Source organism: Leopardus geoffroyi, chromosome B1 (genome assembly GCF_018350155.1).
Source record: "Leopardus geoffroyi isolate Oge1 chromosome B1, O.geoffroyi_Oge1_pat1.0, whole genome shotgun sequence".
NCBI lineage: Eukaryota > Metazoa > Chordata > Mammalia > Carnivora > Felidae > Leopardus > Leopardus geoffroyi.
In genome coordinates, this window is record NC_059327.1 from 131,896,773 (window position 1) to 131,920,497 (window position 23,725).

Genomic DNA, 23,725 nt, shown 5'->3' on the forward strand with positions numbered 1-23,725 from the left:
TCATGTTTTCTTTTCCCTGTTATTCCTTAAAGGTATTTCATTGTTGATGTGTAAAATACGATGTTGCAATCTAGGGACTTTGCTTTTAACTCTTTTATTAATTAACCTATTAATCCCCACTGATATCAAACACATTTCTTCTAGTAATAAGAACAAAGAACGCTCCTGCTTTTAAAGCCGTCAGAAATTCTCAGCAATTTTTTTAATAGTGTATTTGTTTATATACTCAGCTAAGCTCATTCAGCAGCCCAGAACTAGGAATAGTACAATCCTCAGAATGACTGTCCAAATATAAACTCTGACTTAGATCATAGTGACTCCAGGGTTCCAGGACATTCACAGCCTACTCTGGTGAGATGTTCTACCTTAATAACTATCCCCTTTGTAACCTTAGAGATTTAAGTTTTAAATAATAGCATTTCATAGGATATGTTAGGGTTTTATGAATAAATATCTCACACATAGCCTCTACTAATTTCTTACTCAAGAGCTTTGTATTAGGCTGTATTTATTTTTACTCCTATCTTCAAAATAAACCTTTGTTTAGTGACCTACATGTAAGAAATAGAGATAACTAGAAAAGTGTTCAATAATTTTGAAACCCTAAATTCTAGAAGAGGTGAAAATGATTTTGTAAGTAGAGTGATCATTTTATAACTCACAGATCCATACCTCATTGCTGACTTACTGGATTGGGCTTGATCTGGAAGTTCTGGTAACTTGCTTCAATTAGTCAATCAAAAATATCAAGTAATGAGTTTTTGTAGGCTCTACTGATTAGTATAGCTTTTATCCTTTTTGATGGTAAAATACACTAACAAAATTTACCATTTTACTATTTTTAAGTGTATAGTTCAACAGCATTAAGTATATGTACTTTGTTGTGATCTACTTGGTATGTGTGTCTAAACTTACAGTTCTGGAAGTCACTACTAGGTCCTTTTCACACTGAAATAGAGTATAATTCTTACAACAGATAACTGTTTATTGAACTTCTTACCAAGTACTGTACTGTCTCCTATATCTAATTGATTCTAAAGAGGCAGAAGTGGCTTATGTTGTCTTTGAAGTTCCTCTGTCCAAGTTAAGGAAAAGTAGACATTTCAACTTTTGACCACACTTAGTCCATTCATGTTACAAAGATGATCAGTGGAATGCTGAGATTCAAGGATAATTCTTACCAAGACCCACTAAAAGACAAAGGAAATGCTTTTCTTAATACCTAAGGTGAATACCTTGTCTAGTTGATAGATGAGGAAGATTTTTTTTAAATAAAGAAACATCTTCATGAAATAATATTAACTTTTGAAAGAACATAAAATTTTAGATATAAAAAGATAACTGGCTATGAAATATATAATTATAAAATGGAAGAAAATGCACTAACAGCAGATGAATGTTTGGTGCTCTGTATTCTGGATTTCTGGGTGACTCTTAAATTATAGGTTTTCAATATGTAATCCTAGTTACAGGTTTATTAAATTTAGATGATCATGTAATATTATCATTATAAATACTCAAACAACATAGAAAGTATATAGGATACAAATAAAGTCTCTATCATAAGTCTCCGCCATTAGTACCTCCCATGCCAACCTCTCCTTCCTAGAGATAAAAATCCATAGCCAGTAGGTATATATCCTTCCATCCTTATGTCTGAACACAGCCATAAAACTTTAATTTTTAAATATAAGTCTTATAATGATACATATGATTGCTCTTACTAGTATCACTGGAACTTTTAATATCACTCTACTTACATACGTTATTCTTTAACTATTGAATACTAGGAATTTCCCCTAGCCTGATTAATTTTCCCTCTACTGATAAGCACTTAGTGTCAAATCTTTTACATGAAAATAGTGTTGCAGTGAATATATTAAGTGTTTTAATTCCTTATGTACATCTGCAACTATTTCTATAGAAAAGGTAACCTAGAAGTGGAACTGCTTGGCTGAGTATACACATTTTAAAGTTAATGTGTGGTGCCCTTAATGAAGCTGTAACAATTTATGATTCTACCATTGGTGTTTAAGAATACTTGTTTCCCTCTAACCTTGCTATGCTGAATGTTAACACATAATTCAGTACTTGTTCATCTAATGGGAAAAAAGGATATCCTAATTATTTGTGAAATTGAGTATATTTTAGATTTAGGTGGTAGGTGGCATTAGTATTTGTGTTTCACTGTAGTTTGTGTCTGTCTTGTGCTTTTAATTTTTTTAGTTGTGGCTCTTGTTGCTTTGTAGGAGTCCCTTAGGTTTTCTAAAAACTAATCCTTATTTAGAAAAAAAAATTACAAAAATTCTTTTTGATTGTTTGCCTTTTAGCTTTATGGCGATTTATATATTAAATTAAAAAAAATTTTAATTAACTTTTCAACTCTTCCTCTTTTTGTTGACATTTGTATCTTTTTTTTTTTAATTTTTTTTTTCAACGTTTATTTATTTTTGGGACAGAGAGAGACAGAGCATGAACGGGGGAGGGGCAGAGAGAGAGGGAGACACAGAATCGGAAACAGGCTCCAGGCTCTGAGCCATCAGCCCAGAGCCTGATGCGGGGCTCGAACTCACGGACCGCGAGATCGTGACCTGGCTGAAGTCGGACGCTTAACCGACTGCGCCACCCAGGCGCCCCGACATTTGTATCTTGCTTAATAAATCTGAATACTGTTTCTTGCTTAATATTACATTAATAACAAAGGTATTACATTACATATTTTTCTTTTGTTATATTTATAGCTTTTTTATGATTACCTTTTCACTTTTATCTAGAATTTCTTTTTTATATGGCATGTATCATGTATAGATCCAGTTTGATTTTTCTTCAAATAGTTGGTGCCAAATTATACACTGAGTAGCATATCTCTTTCCTAATTTACAGTGCCAACTCTATCACATATTAACTTCCCACATGAGTGGGAATACATGAGTACTGTATACATGTTTGTTTCTCGTTTTTGTATGGCTCCTTCTTGTCCTCTATTTTTCTATTATATTTGCTCTTTCAGAGGAATTTTGGAATCTCCCTGGTAAGTGGTATCTCATTGTTTTGATTTGCATTTCCCTGATGTTGAATATCTTTTAATGTGTTTATTGGCTATTTTTATTTATTTGGAGGAATGTCTGTTCAGATGCTCTACACATATTTTAATCAGATTGTCTTTATTATTAAGAGTCTTACATGTATTAAGAGTCTTATATGTATTTTGGATATAAACCCCTTAGTAAATACAGGATATGCAAATATTTTCTCTCCTTCTGTGAGTTACTTTTCATTTGCTTTTAAAAAATTTTTAATTCCAGTATAGTTAACATACAGTGTTATATTAGTTTCAGGTGTACAATATAGTGACTCAGTAATTCTGTATGTTACTCAGTGCTCATCAAGGAAAGTGTATTTTTAATCCTCCTCACTTATTTCACCCATTCCGACCACCTACTTCCCCACTGGTAACCATCTGTCCTCTACAATTAAGAGTTTGTTTGTCTGTCTTTTTTTCCTTTGTTCTTTTACTTTCTCAAATTCCACATATGAGTGAAATAATATGTTATTTGTATATATATATGTATATGTATTTTTATGGCTGAATAATATTCCTTCATTCATCTATCAGTGGACGCAGGCTTCTTCCTTATTTTGGCTATTGTAAATAATGCTGCAATAAACGTAGGGGTGCATATATCCCTTTGAATTAGTATTTCATATTCTTCAGGTAAATACCCAGTAGTGCAATTACTGGATCATAGGGTAGTTTTATTTTTAATTTTTTGAGGAACTTCCATACTGTACCAGTTTGCATTCCCACCAACGGTGCACAAGTGTTCCTTTTTCTTCACATCCTCAGGAAAAACCTGAGGTTTTTCCCTGATGATGAGTGATGTTGAACATCATGTCTTCTTTGGAGAAATGTCTGTTCATGTCTTCTCCCCATTTTTAATTGGGTTATTTGGTTTTGGGGTGTTGAGTTGTTTGTATCAGTTCTCTCTATATTTTGGATACTAACCCTTTATCAGATATGTCATTTGTAAACATCTCCTATGCCGTAGGTTTCCTTTTAGTTTCATTCGTTGTCTTCTTTGCTATGCAGAATATTTTTATTTTGATGTAGTCCCAATGGTTTATTTTTGCTTTTGTTTCCCTTGCTTCAGGAGACCTATCTAGAAAGATGTTCCGAGGATCAATGTCAGAGAAATTGTTGCCTGTGCTTTTTTCTAGAATTTTTGTTTTCAGGTCTCATATTTTGGTTCTTAATGCATTTTAAGTTTATTTGTGTATATCTTTAAGAAAGGGGTCTAGTTTCATTCCTTTGCATGTAGCTGTCCAGTTTTCCTAACACCATTTGTTGAAGAAACTGTCTTCTTGCCATTGGATATTCTTTACAGCTTTGTCGAAGATTAATTGACCATATAAATGTGGGTTTACTTCTGGGCTTTCTATTTTGGTTCCACTGATCTGTGTATCTATTTTTGTGCCAGTATCATACTGTTTTGATTACTACGGCTTCGTGGTATAACTCAAACTCTCGAATTGTGACTTTGTTATTCTTTTTCAAGATTTCTTTGGCTATCTGGTGTCTTTTTTGGTTCCGTACAAATTTTAGGATTGTTGGTTTTACTTCTGTGAAAAATGCTGTTGGTATTTCAATTGGGATTGCATTGAATCTGTTGATTGCTTTGGGTAGTATGGACAGTTAGCAATATTTGTTCTTCCAATCCATGAGCATGGAATGTCTTTCTATTTGTGTCATCTTCACGTTCTTTTCATCAGTGTTTTACAGTTTTCAGAGCATACAGTTTTACAGGTCTTTCACTTCATTAAGTTTATTCCTAGATATTTTATTATTTTTGGTTCAATTATAAATAGGATTTTTTTCTCAGTTTCTCTTTCTGCTATTTCATTATTAGCGTATAGAAATGGAACATATTTTTGTACATTGATTCTTGTATCCTATGACCTTACTGAATTCATTTATCAGTTCTAGCAGTTTTTTGGCAGAGTCTTTAGAGTTTCCTCTATATAGTGTCATGTCATCTGCAAATAGTGAAAGTTTAACTTCTGCTTACCAACTTGGATGCCTTTTATTTCTTTTTCTTGTTTGATTGTTCTGTCTGGGAATTCCAGTATTTGAATAGAAATGATGAGAGTGGACATCCTTGTCTTATTCCTGACCTTAGGAGAAAGGCTCTCAGTTTTTCCCCATTGACTACGTTGTTAGCTGTGGGTTTTTCATATACAACCTTTATTATGTGGAGGTATGTTCCCTCCAAACATACTTTGTTGAGGTTTTTTTTCCTGAGTGGTTGTTGTACTTTATCCAGTGCTTTTTCTGTATCTATTGAAATGATCCTATGGTTTTTATCCTTTCTCTTATTGCTGTGATGTGTCTCATTGGTTGATTTGTGAATACTGAACCACCTTTGCATCCTGGAAATAAATCCCACTTGATCATGGTGAATGATTTTTTTTCAATGTATTGTTGGATTTGGTTTGCTAAAGTGTGGAGGATTTTTGCGTCTATGTTCATGAGAGATACTGGCCTCTAGTTTTCTTTTTTTTTTTTTTTTTTTTGTGCAGTGTCTTTGTTTGGTTTTGACATCAGTCTAATGCTGGCCTCATAGAATGAATTTGGATGTTTTCCTTCCTTTTCCAGTTCTTGGAATAGTTTGGGAAAAATAAGTATTAACTCTTTTTTAAATATTTGGTAGAATTTGCCTGTGAAGCCATGTGGTCCTGGACTTTTGTTTGTTGGGAGTTTTTTGATTACTGATTCAATTTCATTGCTAGTAATCCATTTATTCACATTTTCTATGTCTCCTGATTCAGTTTTGGGAGGTTATTCTAGGAATTTATCCATTTCTTCTAGTTGTCCAATTTGTTGGCATATAATTCTTCATAGTATTCTCTTAAAATCCTTTGCAATTCTGTGGTATCTGTTGTTTCTACTCTTTCATTTGTGATTTTATTTTTTTGAGTCCTTTTTTTTTTTTTTTTTTTTTGTCTTTTGATGAGTCTGGCTAACGGTTTATCAATTTTGTTTTTTTCAAAGAATCAGCTCCTGTTTCATTGATCCCTTCTATTGTTTTTTGTTTGTTTTTTTCAATGTTTACTTGTTTTCAGAGAGAGAGAGAGAGAGGAGACAGAGCATGAGTGGGGGAGGGACAGAAAGAGAGGGGAGACACAGATTCTGAAGCAGGCTCCAGGGTCTGAGCTGTTAGCACAGAGCCTGACACAGGGCTTGAACTCATGGACTGCTAGATCATGACCAGAGCCAAAGTTGGACATTGAACCAACTGGAGCCACCCAAACGCCCCTAGTTGGTTGGTCTTTAGTTTCTATTTCATGTATTTCTGCTATAATCTTCATTATTCCCTTCCCTCTCCTGATTTGGGGTTTTGTTTATTGTTTTTATTCTGGCTTCTTTAGGTGTAAGGTTAGGTTGTTTGAGATTTTTCTTGCTTCTGGAAGTAGACCTGTATTGCTATAAACTTCCTTCTTAGAATTTTTGCTATATCCCAGCGATTTTGGACTGTTTTCATTTTCATTTATCTCCATATGTTTTTTATTTCTTTTTTGATTTCTTGGTTTCATTGCTTAATAGTGTGTTATACCTCCATGTATTGGTGCCCTTTCCAGATTTTTTCTTGTGGTGATTTCTAATTTCATAGCATTGTGGTCAGAAAAGATGCATAGTATGTCTTCGATCTTTTTGAATTTGTTCAGACTTGTTTTGTGGCCTAATATGTGATCTATTCTGGAGAATGTTCCATGTGCACTTGAAAAGAATGTGTATTCTGGTGTTTTAGAAGGGATTTTTTTTTTTTTTTTTTTTTTTTAAGGAGGGAATGTTTTGAATATATGTTACATTCATCTGGTCCAGTGTGTCATTCAAAGCCAGTGCTTCCTGTTGATTTTCTATTTGGACATTCTGTCCATTGACATTAGTGGGGTGTTAAAGTCCCCTGTTCTTATTGTATCACTATCAATTAATCCCTTTATGTTTGTTATTAAGTGCTTTATATGTTATTAAGTGCTCCCATGTTCAGTGCATAAATATTTGCAGTAGTTATGTCTTCTACTTGGATTGTTCCCTTTGTGGTTATGAAGTGTTCTTCCTCATTTCTTGTTACAGTCCTTCTTTTAAAGTCCATTTTGTCTGATGTAAGTATTGCTACTCTGGCTTTATTTTGACGTCCTTTGGCATGATATATGTTTCTCCATACCCTTACTTTCAATGTGAATTTTTTTTTTAGGTCTGAAATCAGTTCCTTGTAGGCATGTAGCATGTATACATGTCTTTTTTTTTTTATTCATTTCATCACCCTATGTCTTTTGATTGGAGCATTTAGTCCATTTACATTCAAAGTAATTACTGGTAGTATGTTTTAATTGACATTTTGTTAGGTGTTTTATGGTTGATTGTGTGGTTTTTCTCTGTTCCTGTCTTTGCTCTCTTGACTCAAGATTATTTACCTTTTAATGACATACTTTGATTCCTTTCTCTTTATTCCTTGCCTGTCCATTACTGGTTTTTGATTAGCAGTTACCATTGGTTTGTCTATAACATCTTCTGCATATGGCAGAAGTTGATGGTCATTTAAGTTTGAACCTGTTCTTTGCTCCTGTCCGCCTCCCACCATGTTTTAGATATACAGTGCTACATTACCTCCTTTTATTTTGTGAGTCCCTTGACTGATTTTTATATATATAATTATTTTTACTGCTTTTGTGCTTTGTACTTTTTTTTTTTTTTACTGTTACTTATGTTCTTTCTTATCCACCCAAAGCCTCCCCTTTAACATTTCTTATAGGGCTGGTTTAGTGGTGATGGATGTCTTAAAGTTATGTCTGAGAAACTCTTTGTCTTTCCTTTTATTCTGAATGATAACCTTGCTGGATAGAGTATTTTTGCCTGCAAGTTTTTTCCTTTCAGCATTTTAAATATATCATGCCATCCCTTCTGACCTGCAAAATTTCTGTTCAAAAGTCAACTGATAGCCTTATGGAGTTTCCCTGGTATGTAGCTGCTTTTTCTCTTGCCACTTTTAAAATTCTCTCTTTATCATTACTTTTTTTCCATTTTAATTACTATGTTTTTTGGTATGGACCTCCTTGGGTTGTTTTTGTTGAGGGATGTCTGTGCCTCCTAGATCTGGATTGTTTCCTTCCTCAGATTCAAGAAGTTTTTAACTTTTATTTCTTCAAATAAATTTTTTGCCTCATGTTCTTTCTCTTCTTCTTCTGGAACCCCTGTAATGCAAATGTTATTACACTTTATGATCCTTAGTTCCTAAGTCTATTCTCATTTTAAATAATTTTTTTTCCTCTCACCTGTGCAGCTTACCTACTTTCCATTCCTCTGTCCTCCAGGTCATTGATTCATTCTTCTGCTTCCTCTAACCTACTGTTTATTCTATCTGGTATATTTTTCATTTCAGTTATTGTGTTCTTCATCTCTGATTGACTCTTTTTTATCTCTTTGTTAGGGGTCTCACTGATGTCCTCCAGTCTTTTCTCAAGTCCAGTGAGTATCTTTATGAGCATTACTTTGAATTCTCTATCAGGCATGTTACTGCATTTTATATCCAATTTGTTTGGCTGTCTTGCTGTGATTTTGTCCTGTTCTTTCACTTGGAACATATTTCTCTGTCTCCTCATTTTGTCTCACTCTCTGGGTCTGTTTCTGTGTGTTAGGAAAGTCAGCTACATCTCCTGATCTTGAAAGTAGTAGACTTAAGATGAGGTCCTGTAGTACCCTGCAGTACAGTATCCCCGCCACCCCCACCCCCCCCCATTCATCAGAATCTGGCACTTGAGGGCAGTCCCCTGTGTGTGTTGATTGTGCCCTGCTGTTGTGGCTCAGCTCCTTTTTCTGTCAGTCCAGTCACCTGCAGTGGCTCTCTTTGCCTGTTGTGGGCAGTGTTTGGTTCCTGTGTTATTGGTGGGCCAGTCTATGGCCGCAATGGGCTTGAGTTGAATCAGACCAGTCATTTGTCAGAGATGCAGTAACACCAAACTGGAGGGCACTTTCCCTGTGTTTTCCCCTGGGAAGCATTCATTGGTGGGCAGGGCTGCAGTCAGACCAGATGTCTGCCTTCAGCCCATTGCCGGGACAGTAGTCACTTGGTGTGGTGCTGGCCCCTGTCAGGGCTGCTTGCACACTGCCTGGCTTGTGGCACCACTTTGGATGCACCCAGGCCAAAAGCATATTGGAGGGGGCAGATCCACAACTTAAGTGGGGGCAAGTCTCGCAGTGTTAGCAAAATTTGCAGCTGGTCCTCTTCAAGAGGAGACCTGCAACTGCTGAAACCAAGGCCAGCCAGGTTAGCCCAGGCAGATCAACAGAGTAAGGGTGGTGGGAGGCGGCATGGTGTTAGCAAGGTTTGTACTGGTGTTCTGGAGGAGAGACCTGCTGTGCAAGGACTGAGAGAAGCCTGGATGGAGGGGGCAGGAGGTATGGTGTTAGCAAGACAAGTAGCTAGTATAGGCATCATGCTGATTTCTGCAGGTGGCTGTGTGTTTGTGCTGGGGATAGGGGAGGGAAATGGCACCTACCAACTCCTTTGTTCCAGGAGGAGTCTCCCAATGAGACTGTCTCTTCAGGACTTGCTCTGTAAACAACTCTCCTTCCCATATGCCCCAGGCGGTTTTCAAACTACTGCTTCTATGCTGTGTCTCTGCAGGGTATTTTTTGTGCTATCTCCTCAAGTTTTCTCTTGCCTTCCTGGCTCTCCCAGAGTGGAGCCTGATGATTTTTAAAATTCCAGGTTTAAGTCCCACTGGCTGTAAGAATTCATGACATTTAGCCCCATGTGTGCTCCCTGATGTGAGGATCTGTTTCTCTCCCCTCTTCATGTTTGTGGCGTCCCTCCCTCCAATGGACAGTCCCATGAGTCCATTTAGATGTGGACCCTGTCTCTGCCTTTCCTACCCTCTTTAATATGGACTCTTCTCTACATTTAGTTGTGGAGTTTGTTCTGCCAGTCTTCAGGTCATTTTCTAGGTTATTTACACTGATGTGAGTGTTACCTAGTTGTGACTGTGGTGTGAGATGAGGTGATGGTCCTCCTCCGTCATCCTCCCAGCAGTCCCTTCCATTTCATTTTCTTGATTGTGTGCTTTCAAGCACAGTTTTAAAATGTTGATTAAGTTTAGTATACCAATTTTTTTCTTTTGTTGCTTATGCTTTTGTTTGCATCTAAGAAGGTTTTGCCTAACTTACGAAGATATTTTCTCAAGAGATTCATAGTTTTAACTCTTATATTAAGAAGTTCATTTTAAGTTTATGTTTGTGCCATGTAAAGAAGGAGTCCGGTTTCATTCCTTTCATGTGGATGTGCAGTTATCCTGGTACCAGTTGTTGGAAAGACTGTTTTTCCCCTTTGAATTACCTTGGCACTCTTGTTGAAAATTAATTGACCATAATTGCTAGAGTTTATTTCTAGACTCAGTTGTATTCCATTGATCCCTATACATCTATCCTTAGGCCAGTACTACTTGATTCCTGGTCTTGATTACTTGATTACTGTAGCCTTTTAGTAAGTTTTAAAATTGGGAAATGTCAATCTTCCAGCTGTGTTGTTCTCTTCAAGGTTGTCTTAGCTATTCTTGGTCCCTTGCTTTTCCGTATGAGTATGGGTCATCTCATAAATTTCTTCAAAAAAGCCAGGGGGTATTTTGATAAGAATTTTTTTGAATCTGTGGATCAAATTAGGGAGTACTGCCATCTTAACAATATTAAGTTATCCAATCCATGAATATGGGATATCTTTCCATTTACTTTTGTTGTCTTTATTTCAACAATGTCTTATTTTCAGAGTACAAATTTTACACTTCCTTTGTTGAATCTTAATAAGTATTTTTTAAGTTATTCTAAATATAATTAATATTATTTTTAGTTTGTTCATTGGTAGTGCTAACATAGCTTTAATTTGCATTTATTTTATTATGAATGAAGTTAGACATCTTTACAGGATATCTGTTTAAGGGTCGTTTGCCTTTCTCATGATGTGTTTGTGCCTATCTTTTGCCCATTTTCCTATTAGGTCTTCAGGGGTTTTTTTTGCTTGTTTGTTTAATACTTATTTATTTTTAGACTTTGTTTCCTCTAATAAACACATTTAAAACTAATGCTCCCTCAGTATCATTTTGGAACATTACATTGAATATTACTGTATCACTTTTTGCTATGGGTTGAATTGTCCAAGATACAAACCCTGAGACAGAGGATTCAAATAGTAGTTGTATAGGGTAACGCTCTTTGGAGCTGCACCTGTAAACCATAGACAGATGTAGGATTAGGCAGAAGAAGTTGAATATTTCATGCAGTTATAACAAAGTCCTCCAGCAGTCTCAAATGTACTTAGGAGCTTGGATGGCCTTTCAGAGATCTCTCAAATTGAGTCAAGGGCATTGGTACATTTAACCTTTTCCATCAGTCACTGGAGATGAGATGTGCCTAGGGAGGTGGTATAATCTTGGGAGAGGGCTCAGCTATGAACCATAAATAGACATTACTCTCAGCAGCTAGGGTAATGAATGAAACAAAAGAAGGAATCTGAATATCACTCCATAGAATCCACTATATATTTATAATGTTACAATAATCATATTTTTCTATGAAAAAATTTAGCAAACATTGGACTGTAAACTTTGTGTGTTATATATGACTTTTCTAAGGAAATTTCTAATATCCTCTTTTCTAGAACCAGTAAAAATCTTCCAAAGAATATTATTCTTAGAGATTAGCAGGAATTGCTTTCCCTAAGTTTTGATAGTTATTAAAATGGATGCTAGATTTTCCATGGTTTGGATAGTATGACCTAATAAAAGAAAGTTATTCTAGTCTTCTGGCATTTGGTAGGTTTGATATTCTGCATTATTTATTTTTCTGTTACATTTTCTGTACAATGGGACTTACAGGATTTATTTTGAGACTTAAGACCATAAGAGGAAATCTTTGTACGTGGTACACAATTAGTAGAGTAGTGTTGGAAAACATGTGCATTTAACTGAACACATTTAAAATTATTTTAAGGGAAAGATCAGGTTTTATAGATTCTGTACATCATACTAGTTAGTGACTAGGCTCCTTAGAAACAAGAGATGGGAGACATGACTTTTTTCTTACCTCAGCTATCTTAGTTTTCACTTTATTTTTACATTTGGTACAAGCTTCTTAGAATATTGAGATACTTTTTAATATTTAAAGAAAATTTTTCTTATCCAATAAAACTTGTAAATATACAGACCAATTTCTTCAACTTTTGTGTTCATATCAGACACAAATCTTCTGATGTGCTCAGACTGCCTTGGCATTACCCACCTCCCAGACCAGTCTGCCACCAGTGTTTCATTTTTCACCTGCCTTGGGAATGCTGGATCCTTCTCCTTGGCCACAGTCGTATGGCTGGGTCAACCAGCTTCCCCACCGCTTTTGGACCCTGAATTCCTGATGGGCTGCCAGAGGGGCTGGATAAGGCAACATGAAAGTCTAGAACAGTTAAATCCTTCTGAGTGAACCTTGGCAATGGAAAATAGAAGTCAGGAGGGAACTAGGTAGATCCCCTTTTTCTTCCTCCCATGGAATACTTTATCCGAGGCTTCTTCTTGCAGCCAATCTGTTTGAATTCCAGACTGCCAAACAAAGCATCTGCCAAGCCAACTGATGTGTGGTTTGGGATTTCTTTGTGAAATAGCTATTTACACTTGACTTTGTTGCACTACTTACCTTCTTTCCTTACCCTACTTACCTTCTTTCCTTACCCATGCTGCCCTGTACCCCATCCCAAAATAATGCACCAGCATCCTCATCCTTGGCTTAGTCTCAGTTTTTTTGAGAATCTGCTCTAAGGCACTGTGTACCTACAGAGAGCAGACTGTTCCAATACAGAAGGAAAGCTGGTTTTCTCAAGATACGATGAGAGATGTTGTACTTTAAGTATATTAAAGGATAATGTTAGCCATGCAGGATCTTTTCACATGCTGACTTTGGAAACTAAATTCCTCATAAACACCAACTCCACTGTAAATGTTCTACTTCCCCAATATTATTAATATGACTCCTTGGAATTTAAAGTTTCCTTTGACCAAAAAAAGTGTTCAAAGCTGAGAATAATGTTGGAAAAAACTAAATATTTGTGTTTACTGTTATTTCAACAATTTAAAAATGTATTTGTTAAAAAACATTAACAAGACACCGAATTGCCTTAATGACCTTTAGCTGAGATTTATTTTTGTTACTATTCTTGATCCTTTGCATTAAATCTACTGTGCACACTTAGTTTCAATCATTTAATAACGTCAATTACATCAAAATTTAATCTCTAGTAAGTAAGCTAACACCTACTGATGATTCAGCCATTTTGATCAAATTCTGCTTCATTTTCTTTGCTTTCTATGTCTTTTGTCTATAGATCTGTAAATTAATCCTACCCCTTGAAATAAGTGTATCGATATAATCAGTAAGGCACTCGATAATATTATAGCTATTTCTTTTTCTGTTTTTAAGTTTATTCATTTTGAGAGAGAGAGACAGTGTGAGTGGGGGAGGCGCAGTGAGAGAGAGAGGGAGAATGAGAATCCCAAGCAGGCTCCATACTGCCAGTGCAGAGCCCAACATTGGGCTTGGACTCACGAAACCATGAGATCATGACCATAACTGAAATGAAGAGTCCAATACTTAACTGACTGAGCCATCCAGGTGCTCCCATTCTAGCTATTTCTGATGTTTAAAGAGATGGGCGACTGGGTGGCTCAGTCAGTCAAGCATCGGACTCTTGATTTTGGCTCAGGTCATGATCTCACAGTTCATGGGTTGGAACCCCTCATCCGGCTTTGCTGTGACAGTGTGGAGCCTGCTTGGGATTCTCTCTCTTGCTCTCTCTCTGCCCCTCCTTTGCTCCCTTACTCTGTCTCAAAAATAAAACATAAAAAAGAGAAAGGAATTTTAGATTTTGAATAAACCCTTCCATGTGTGCATTAATCCAAGATAGTACATTTTTGCTTAGTGGCAGTATAAAAACCATTTTAAAGTTGTTTGGGGCTCCTTCAAATCTTGCAGAAAAAAGACACAATAAGTTAATGGTACCAAATCACTAACTTGTAACTCGTGGTTCATGATATTTATGTTTATGTGTGTGTAATAAAGTATTTGAGCAACATCAGTAAATATTAGATGAGATCAGCTAAATTTGTAGACAAACAGGATGTGTAACTAGATAAGCCTACAGTGTTGCCATCATGTTATCTGCTAATAGCTAGTAAGCAGCTTTGTTTGGTTTTCAACCCAAATGTTACTTTTGGAAAATTGGTAATTTGGATTGAAAAATGTAGATAGTTGAGATTTTTAAAAATTAAACCCAAGCCCTGGTCTCACATTGTCCTATATTTATAACCTCTGGTCTCACATTGTCCTATATTTATAACCTCATTAGTATAAATACATAAAATGCACATTGCTCATTTAATTTTTAGCACAATTATACTTATTACTGTTATCCTTCATAAACATGTTTTTGGCATATTAAGGAGTGGGTGATTGGAAAGTTCCTCCCGTCTCTGCTGAAACCTATACCTGTGCTTTGCGGCAGTTACCTCATTGCCTATAATTCTGTCTTATCCCACTGTCCCTTGTAAGGGTGATAATTGACTTTGCAGTTGCCTTTTTTTCCAAAATGGGTATAAGTTTATTTTTTTGTTACAAAAGTAACATATGTTCATTAAAAAAAAAAAATTTTTTTTTTAACCAAGAAAGCCCAGGTGTAAATATGAAAATTAAAATCCTCCATAATTCTACTACCTGGACCCAGTCACTGTTCACACTTAGGTTTCTGTGCTTTCATATTCATTGCCTGCTTACATATGCATTTATATTTACGTCTGATTAAAGGTGGGGGTGATAATGTAATACTGATTTATAACCTTTATTTTAAAACTTCATGCCCTCTAATCATGGCATTTTTCCATACTTAAAATTTTACATCATCATTAATAATGACAGCATTGCGTTCTCATCCTTTGATCAATATCCTTTATTTAAGCTGTCCCTATAAAGGGCATTTCACATTTTTTTTCTCAACAATAATAGGTGGTATTTATTGAGTGCTTACTAGCCTCCTGGCAATGTTCTAGGTGCTTTTCATTTATTTGCATACTTATTCTCAGAGCCTTATGAGGCAGGTACTATTCTTATCTTTCCTTTTCACATGAAGAAGCTGAAATTGTAATTTGCTCAAGGTCACATGGCTAAGAAGTGTGCGTCAGGGTTTTAAATCCAGACAGCCTGGCTCCTGAGCTCCAAGCCCTAATCACTGCTCTGTAAGTGTTTCCCCTATAAACAGCATCGCAGTGACTACTCTTGAACATACATCTTTTCACACTTCATTAATTATTTTCTTTGGATGTACTTTTGAAAGTAGACTTGCCTAGTCAAAGAATATTCATATTATCAAATTTTTTCTTCATTGAAAGGTTGTACCAGTTCACGCTGTGAGCAGCAGTCTGTGGCTGTGGCTCCTTTCCCACACCTTCTCCAACACTGGTGTTATCATTTCTTAACACATTTGCCAGTATAATAAATGAACGTTATTTCTTATACAAGTTTTGATTTTTGTATTTTGATTATTGTGGTTTAATGTATTTGTGAGCCTATTTTCCCAGTTTTACTTTTGTCAATTGCCTTTATGCTCTTTGTCAGTTTTTTTTACGCTGTTTTTGTTGTTGATTTGCGGGAGTTCCTTTTGATTATCACTATTAATCTATTGTTATACATAGAAAATATTTCTCATAGCTTGTAATTCACATAATTGTAATTCCTATTACATGAATTCTTATAATTCACATTGTGTGAATTCCTATAATTCATGTTAGAACCTCATAATTCTTTTGCCACAGAGAAGTTTAGAGATATTTCAATTTGTGTTGTTTGGGTTTGATGTGACCCTTAAAAGGCCTTCAACCTCAAGGTTATGAGAATATTTACTAATACCCTCTCAATGTTTTTGAGGTTTTAAATTTTAATATTTAAACCTCGAATATATGTGGACATTGTCTTACAACAGATATGGTAAGGGAATCTAAAAGTCATTTAATATTCTCTTACATTTTTTCTTAGGATATATGCCATTTTTTAATATTTAGGTACTGAATTCTACTGAAATTTATTTTTGAGTAAGGTATGATTTAAGGATCTAGTTTTTCACTGAATAGTTAACCTGTTAACCAAACAATATCTAGAGAATAATTCATACTTTGCCAAGTAATTCAAATGTCATTTTTATCATTATATCAAGTTCTTAAATATATTTTGGTTTTCTCTGGGTTATGTTTTGCTACCCTGATCAGTCTGCTTCTCTGGTGCTAGTATCGTATACTATATTTTAATGACATGTGTGGTATTCCACTTAATTCTTCTTTTTCAGGATTGTCCTGGATAATTATGTGCATATTCCCTAAAGAACTTCAGCACATTTTTCTAGATTTAAAAATTCCCAGTGAGCTTTTAGATTTTACCAGGTATTGTTGAATATATTTAATGTTGAGTCATTCATTTATTAAAAGGATGTATCCCCTCATGTGGTCCAGTTTCTACTTATGTATTTTTTGTTTTATAAAACTGTAGAAGCTTGAAAAAAATATGTGCAGTTATAAGGAATACAGTGAAAAATCATCCACTAATCACAGTACTTAAATGTAATAACTTTAAATTTTTTATCTATTTTCTTCCAGCTTTTTTCCCATGCATATATACTTTATTTTTAAAAGGATTTTTTAAATGTTTTATTTATTTTTGAGAGAGAGAGAGAGACAGCGCACAAGCAGGGGAGGGGCAGAGAGAGAGGGAGACACAGAATCCAAAGCAGGCTCCAGACTTTGAGCTGTCAGCACAGAGCCCAGCATAGGGCTCGAACTCATGGACCACGAGATCATGACCTGAGCTGAAGTTAGACACTTAACTGACTGAGCCACCTAGGTGCCCCAAGTTTATGTGATTTTTTAATTACTCATAGCTAGGACTTTTTATATAGAAGATGACAGACTTACATTTATTAAATTCTGTGTGTAGAAAAAATATATCCTTCAGTCATCCATTTCTCATGGTGAATTCAAAAGCGTAGTTGGTAGTCTCATGTTTTTATGGTTAAAGAACTGAATTGCATGAAATATCAGTTTTTAGGATTATTGAGCTAAAATGAAACTGCGTATTGATTTTGATCCATTACAAATGAAACCTGGAAGTAAGCAAGAGAATAATCAATTGCTTTTTAAGGACAGTAAAAAACAGACTGGGCAGAAAGATTTCTACATAATCATTGTTCTTTGGATTTGTCATCAGATGGATAGAAGTATTGACCATATAAAACTGCTATTTTTCTACTTCAAAATGACCAAATACAGAAACTCATATAATTCAGTCTAATAGTAAGCTCAAGTCTATTACTAAACTATTACTATCAGCTAAGAACATGAATTTGAATCATAAGAAATTGAATATGCATACTGAAAACAATACTACAAATTTTCCATCAGATGGCCATTTTTTTCAGAAATCATGATATTTTTTATAACTTTATATAAGCCATACATACTGTTCCTCCTGGTATTATGTGTGAAGAGTAAACTTTATTATTTTAATGATAATGATACTTCAAACCTTGGTTTTCTCAAACAAAAATAATCAAAGGATGCTTCTTGATCTTGGTCTCATTTAAGAGATGACAGTAGGTCTGTAAGTGGTTGTCCAGCATACTGATTGCTTGTTTGTTATATATGAAACAAGCAACCAATAATATTAAAAATTATGCAGTGTAATTTGTATGTTTTCTTATATGAAATAATTTCTTATATTACAAGGAGCACTGATGTTTTTTCATAGTAATCTTAGATTAGTGCATTATAGATTAGTGCTGATACGAGAAAATATGAAATAGATGGTTTGCCAGTCTTTTACAACACCACTGTGATGCAATGTTTTTAAAATGTGTGAACTCTTCTCTGGAATATACCTCTCTAGAGAAATAACCAGGCTTAGTGGTTGAACATTGCTGATTTGGTCCAGAGTCAAAGATGTCTTATCCTTTTTAAAAATAATCTCTGGAGCTCTTCAATGTCTGTGGGAATGCAGTGATTAAGCAATAACATCTGTCTGGCAGTTAATGATCATCTGGAGAACTATATGGCCCTGCGTAAATTCAAGGTCCTTTAAGTCAGTTGGTTATTTATTAAAGAGAAATGTCCAGCCTGAAGACATCAACACTACTCTGCTAAATACTACTTTAAAAAATAAAATTGCATGTTTCTTTTCAAATAGACTTTCAAAGGACTTCTACATTCATGATCTTGTTTATTTCTTATATCAATCTTAAGAGAGCAAGCCAGATGATTTCATTTTATAAAGGCTGACATGGGACTCCAAGGGGTGGCTGGTACGTGGGTGGGTATCAATGATTGGCCACAAGTTATATCATTAGTAAGCAGGAAGACTAAGAATAGGGTGCCTTCTGACTCCTGATCTGCTATGTTTTCTACTAGATCACATATTTTCTCAAGATAATACTATAGATGCTGCTTATTGCACCATACTTTGTCTCACTAGTCATGGGTTATTTGTGAGATTAATAACGTTTATTGTAGCACTTGACTTGATATGGCCCATGTATGTATAGTCAGTTGTTAAATACAAGCTTGAAAAAGTGAAAGAATTTAAAACAAATTCTCTTTTCTTTGGGAGAAAAAAGCAAATGCAGGTTCTGATCATTCTGCTTTTCTCATTTTATTTTTTTTAAGTTTATTTTGAGAGAGTGAGTGTAATCAGGGGAGAAGCAGAGAGAAAGGAGACAGAGAATACCAAGCACGCTCTGTGCTGTCAGTGCAGAGCCCAACATGGGGCTCCATCTCACAAACTGAGATCATTACCTGAGCCAAAATCAAGAGTTGGATATTTGACCAATGGAGCCACCCAGGACCCCAGATTTTCTCATTTTAAATGTCTCTAAAAGAAAAAGTGAACACAAAATCATTTTAATAATGGAGTATGGTTGCTGTCTGTAAGCCTTCAAAATTAAAACTAGTGCCATATGTCTTGTTAAAGCGTAATCTTGAAAATAGCAGTGACCTTTTAAACTCCTTGAATCATCATCCAGTGATGACAAGTGGTAAATTTAGGCATACACACAAAAATATGTAAATACATAAAAATATAAGTGTGTGTGTGTGTGTATATATATATACATATATATACAATACATACATATATATATATATATATATATATATAGAGAGAGAGAGAGAGAGAGAGAGAGAGAGAGAAAGGGAAGGGGGAGGGAGGGAGAAGGAGGGAGAGGAAGAGACATTCTTCTTAGCTGTTGACAAAATCCAGTGGCAAATTTATATTCTCTACATTTTATTTGGGAGTGTGTATGCACACTTATAGTCTCCAGAAATTATTACCTAATACCTCACATCTGCCTGCTACATATATATACAGTTGTCTTTTATTTTCTCCTATGAGGTTTACTATAGAGCCTCAGTCTTGGAGGAACAGATTCTACTCCCTTCTATGTTATTAACTAGCTTTATGACTTTAAGCAAGTCAATTTTTCTAGCTCTCTGTTTGCTACCAGATACGTGACTTTCTTTTTCAGCAGTAAGATTTTGTTACATGATTTTAGTTGTCTATAATTGTTATTTACTAATTTGCCAAATATTTTTTAAGGCATATACTATGTGTCAGAAGGCAGTGTATCAAATATTGGCCGAACATCATGGTTCATGCCCTCAGGGACCTCATACGATATGGGGGGAAAGAGGAGATTCCTTAAATAATTACTGAATTACAGTTGCGATCTGTGTTGCAATGGAAAGACGGAGATTCTGATCATGTGAATACATGAGTGTGTATGCCAGAGAAGTGGCTTGTGCTTCATTCAAGCTTGGCTGACTTAGATGTCTCCTTTTTAATGCACTTGACACCCCCGGCCAGATCTCTTCAACCTCCTCTTAGGCTGGTTTTGGTAACTTCTGGTTTTCCTTTTTACTTTCACCCACTTCAGTCCCAATCCATGCTGTTACTAGAAAAATCAGATCATACCCTTCTCTTGTTTCCAAGACCTCCATTCAAGGGTATTTCTTTTCTCTACTGTGGCATTCAAAGCCTTTAATGATTTGGTTCATAATTTCTTATGTAGCCTCACCTCGTCTCTATTACTTCCCAAGAGTTCTCCATCAGGGATTTGGAGATAAGCAACTGTGATTATGTTAGAGGAGAATCTGGAGTCTGAGCTAGAGTTTGGAAGTCATTCTAATGTATTTCTTGAAAACAAAATGGACAAACCCTCCAAGAACAGGGACATCCTGGAGAATGTGCATAGTTAGGGGATTGGAAAAGACAGTTGGAGAGATCATAGGAATGATCTCTAGTGTAGCAGCACCAAAGCCAAAGAAAATAGAATTTCAAAGAAAGGGTGAACTATACAGAGAGAGAGAGATCAAGGAGAAATAGAACTGAGGAACATATCCTGGATTTGTAGATGTAGAGGTCATTCAAACTAATAATTGCAGACACATAATGACACTTTATACGGCTTCCAAAAGAACAATCTTCTGAAGAACACTCACTGAGAAAATATTATAAGAAGCATAATGTTACATGGGGAAAAAAATGGACTCTTCCTCTGGAATCAGAATAGAAGCCTGTTTCTGGAATTAGTACTCTTTTAAGATATATTAATATAAATTGTGGCTGACTTGATTTTTAAACTTAAAGTTCTCAACTTTTTACCATTTCAGTCTTTGTTAAATATGTCATGCTGCCTCTAAGTTTTCCATGAGAGAGCAAAAGGGGGAAATATGAAGGTAGGTTTGTTTTCTGGTCTAGATTACTAAAGCAGAATGTGAATGAATGATGACCTAATTTTTCATGGGTTCTATGGAACCTGATTGAATAACATGTTACCTATGTGTATACATAGTTGATTGGAATATTTTTGTGTTAGATTGGGCTCAGGTAGAAGGTTAAATCACTTTGGATTTTAAATATTTAACTGTTAGCAGTTAGAAATAACAGAGACCTAGTCATGATTAAAGATTAATAGAATATTTAAAGACAAACTGGTCACATGGTATCTTGTTCTCTTTAATGTTACTAATAAGCAAAGTTTATTTCTCCTAGTGAGCCTAGAGAATTACTTTGTTGGATTGTGGGAACAATTTTGTGATGAATGAAGATGTAATAAAACTTACAGTTCAGGTTTTATATAATTTTATAAAGCAAGACAATATGGCCAGACTGTGTTGGTTTAAACTTTGCTCCATTGCTTTCTTTTTTTTTTTTTTTTTTTTAATTTTTTTTAATGTATTTATTTTTGAGACAGAGACAGAGCATGAACGGGGGAGGGTCAGAGAGAGAGGGAGACACAGAATCTGAAACAGGCTCCAGGCTCTGAGCTGTCAGCACAGAGCCCGACGCAGGGCTTGAACTCACAGACCGCGAGATCATGACCTGAGCTGAAGTCAAACGCTTAACCAACTGAGCCACCCAGGTGCCCCATGCTCCACTGCTTTCTAAGAATGTGACTTGGGGCAAGTTATTTAAACCTTTCATTTATCTATAAAATAGGAGTAAAAATACTAGCTACCTTACATAGTGGTTGTTGACAAATTTGAACATAGCTGTGTGTAAGTGTGTATATGACTTTTTATATATTTACATAACATATATGAAACTTGGAATACTTCCTGGAACCTACTAATATTATTGTCCAATATTTTTCTTAGAAAGCAAATTCTCTTTAGTTTGTAAATCTACCCATCATGGGGCCTCAGATCAGTGATAGTATTACAATGGCAAATTTGTCTTTAAAATAGGTTTTCCTAGTTTTTTAGAAGAGAGAGAGAGAAGCCCAGGGACGTATATAAATTTAGGCACTATTGTTTCCTAAATGTAATTACAATATTTGTTTCTAATATAAAGTGTAATTTCTATGAGCATGGATTAATCTTTCTCGTGGAAATGTTTTTAAACATGTATGGGAAATATTCCTTTCATTTATTTCAGCGTATTGCTTTTCTAGATGTCTTGTGTTTCCATCTTGTCTTCCATCAAGACTCTCTCAGGTCTTGAATTCTTGCTTTTGGCAGCTCCACACCACATCGTATCAAACATGTTCAAATGCACCCACGACCCATATTAATCATAATGTACTTTTAAATTGATTTCTATTGATCTGTTACTAAAAACCTAATGCAGTATTTTAAATATTTAAGTATTTAGCAATTTTAATTTTGTAGTGTTTGGGGATTTTTTTTGGTTTCTTGTTTGACCTTTTGTTATATTTTGGAATCCTGGGATCTCAAACATTTTCATTGTCTCATAAAAACTCTTAAACCCTGGGCTCTCTAGCTAATGGATGAAATGGTCCTGTTCCAAATATAATTATCTTAAAGAAACCAAGGTGACTCAGAGAAATAGTTTATCTTCAGGTGTGCCCTGGATTCACCCCTTCCTGATTCTGTGTGCTCAATCAGGTACACATCCTAATTCTCTCTATGTAGAAACAGGCTTGCCTTATTGAAAGAAAAGTGCTTGCCTTACTGGAGAGTTCATGCTTACCCTGAGAAATGGCAAAGTTGGATTAAGTTAGATCAGTGCGCTAAAATTCCAGGATGTATGAAGCCTGGCATACAACTTTCAGCTTGGGTTTTGTTTACCTATACCATACTGGATGAAGAGAAAATGGGGCAGTCTGGGAATTTGAAGACTGGCATATTTTAAGCTTAATTAACGTTAAAGTAGAGCAACATGGGGTTACTAGTTTTACAACTTAGCAGCTTTTCTTTTTTGAAAATGACTTCAAAGATGAGCAAAATACTAGTCAATCTCTTAGCCATTCTCCTTGTTAGTCAGTTATGCTATCAGTTCCACTCTTTCAAAAACATAAACTTGTATATAAACTAAAAGATCATGCTGGAAAACTGGCATTTTTATTCGTGGAGAAAAAATGAAATGGGATACCTAACTAGCATCATGTCCAAAGGTGGACTCTGGGTAGATTAAAGGTCTAACTGCAAAAGGAAAAATTATACAATGAATAGAAATAAAGGAGAATATGGTTGTGATAGGGGAAAGGAAAAGCTCTTAAATAAAATCCCAAAGCACAAAACATATGGAGAAAACAAAAAAAGATGAATTTTATTATATCAGAATTAAAGATTTTTGTTAGTGAAAGACAACAAATGACAGGCTCAGAGAAGATATTTGCAATGTTTAAAACTACCAAAGAATTTCTACTGAGAATATACGAAAAAAAAAAACAAAACAAAAAACCTTCTCAATTGTACAGAAAACAAAAGATAATGGATAGATAGCTTATAGAAGAGTAGTAAGTATATGAAGAGATGTTAAAATTTGTAAGTAACCAGAGGATTTTTTTTAAGAGCCATCATTTCTCATCCTTAGGACTAAGAAAATTAGAAAAAAAGTATAATGCGGAGCATTGGTAGTGATGTAGGAATATTAAAAACAAAACAGAGCAGGGGCGCCTGGGTGGCTCAGTCGGTTAAGCGTCCGACTTCGGCTCAGGTCACGATCTCGCGGTCCGGGAGTTTGAGCCCCGCGTCGGGCTCTGTGCTGACTGCTCAGAGCCTGGAGCCTGTTTCAGATTCTGTGTCTCCCTCTCTCTCTGACCGCCCCCCCCCCCCCCCCCGTTCATGCTCTGTCTCTCCCTAT

General features: G+C 35.4%; 1 protein-coding gene across 7 annotated transcripts in view; it reads left to right on the top strand.

The window, feature by feature from the left end:
• Nucleotides 1-23,725, top strand: part of FAM13A (family with sequence similarity 13 member A) — a 362,868-nt gene that overhangs the window by 90,260 nt on the left and 248,883 nt on the right. The gene's annotated exons all lie outside the window — the stretch shown is intronic.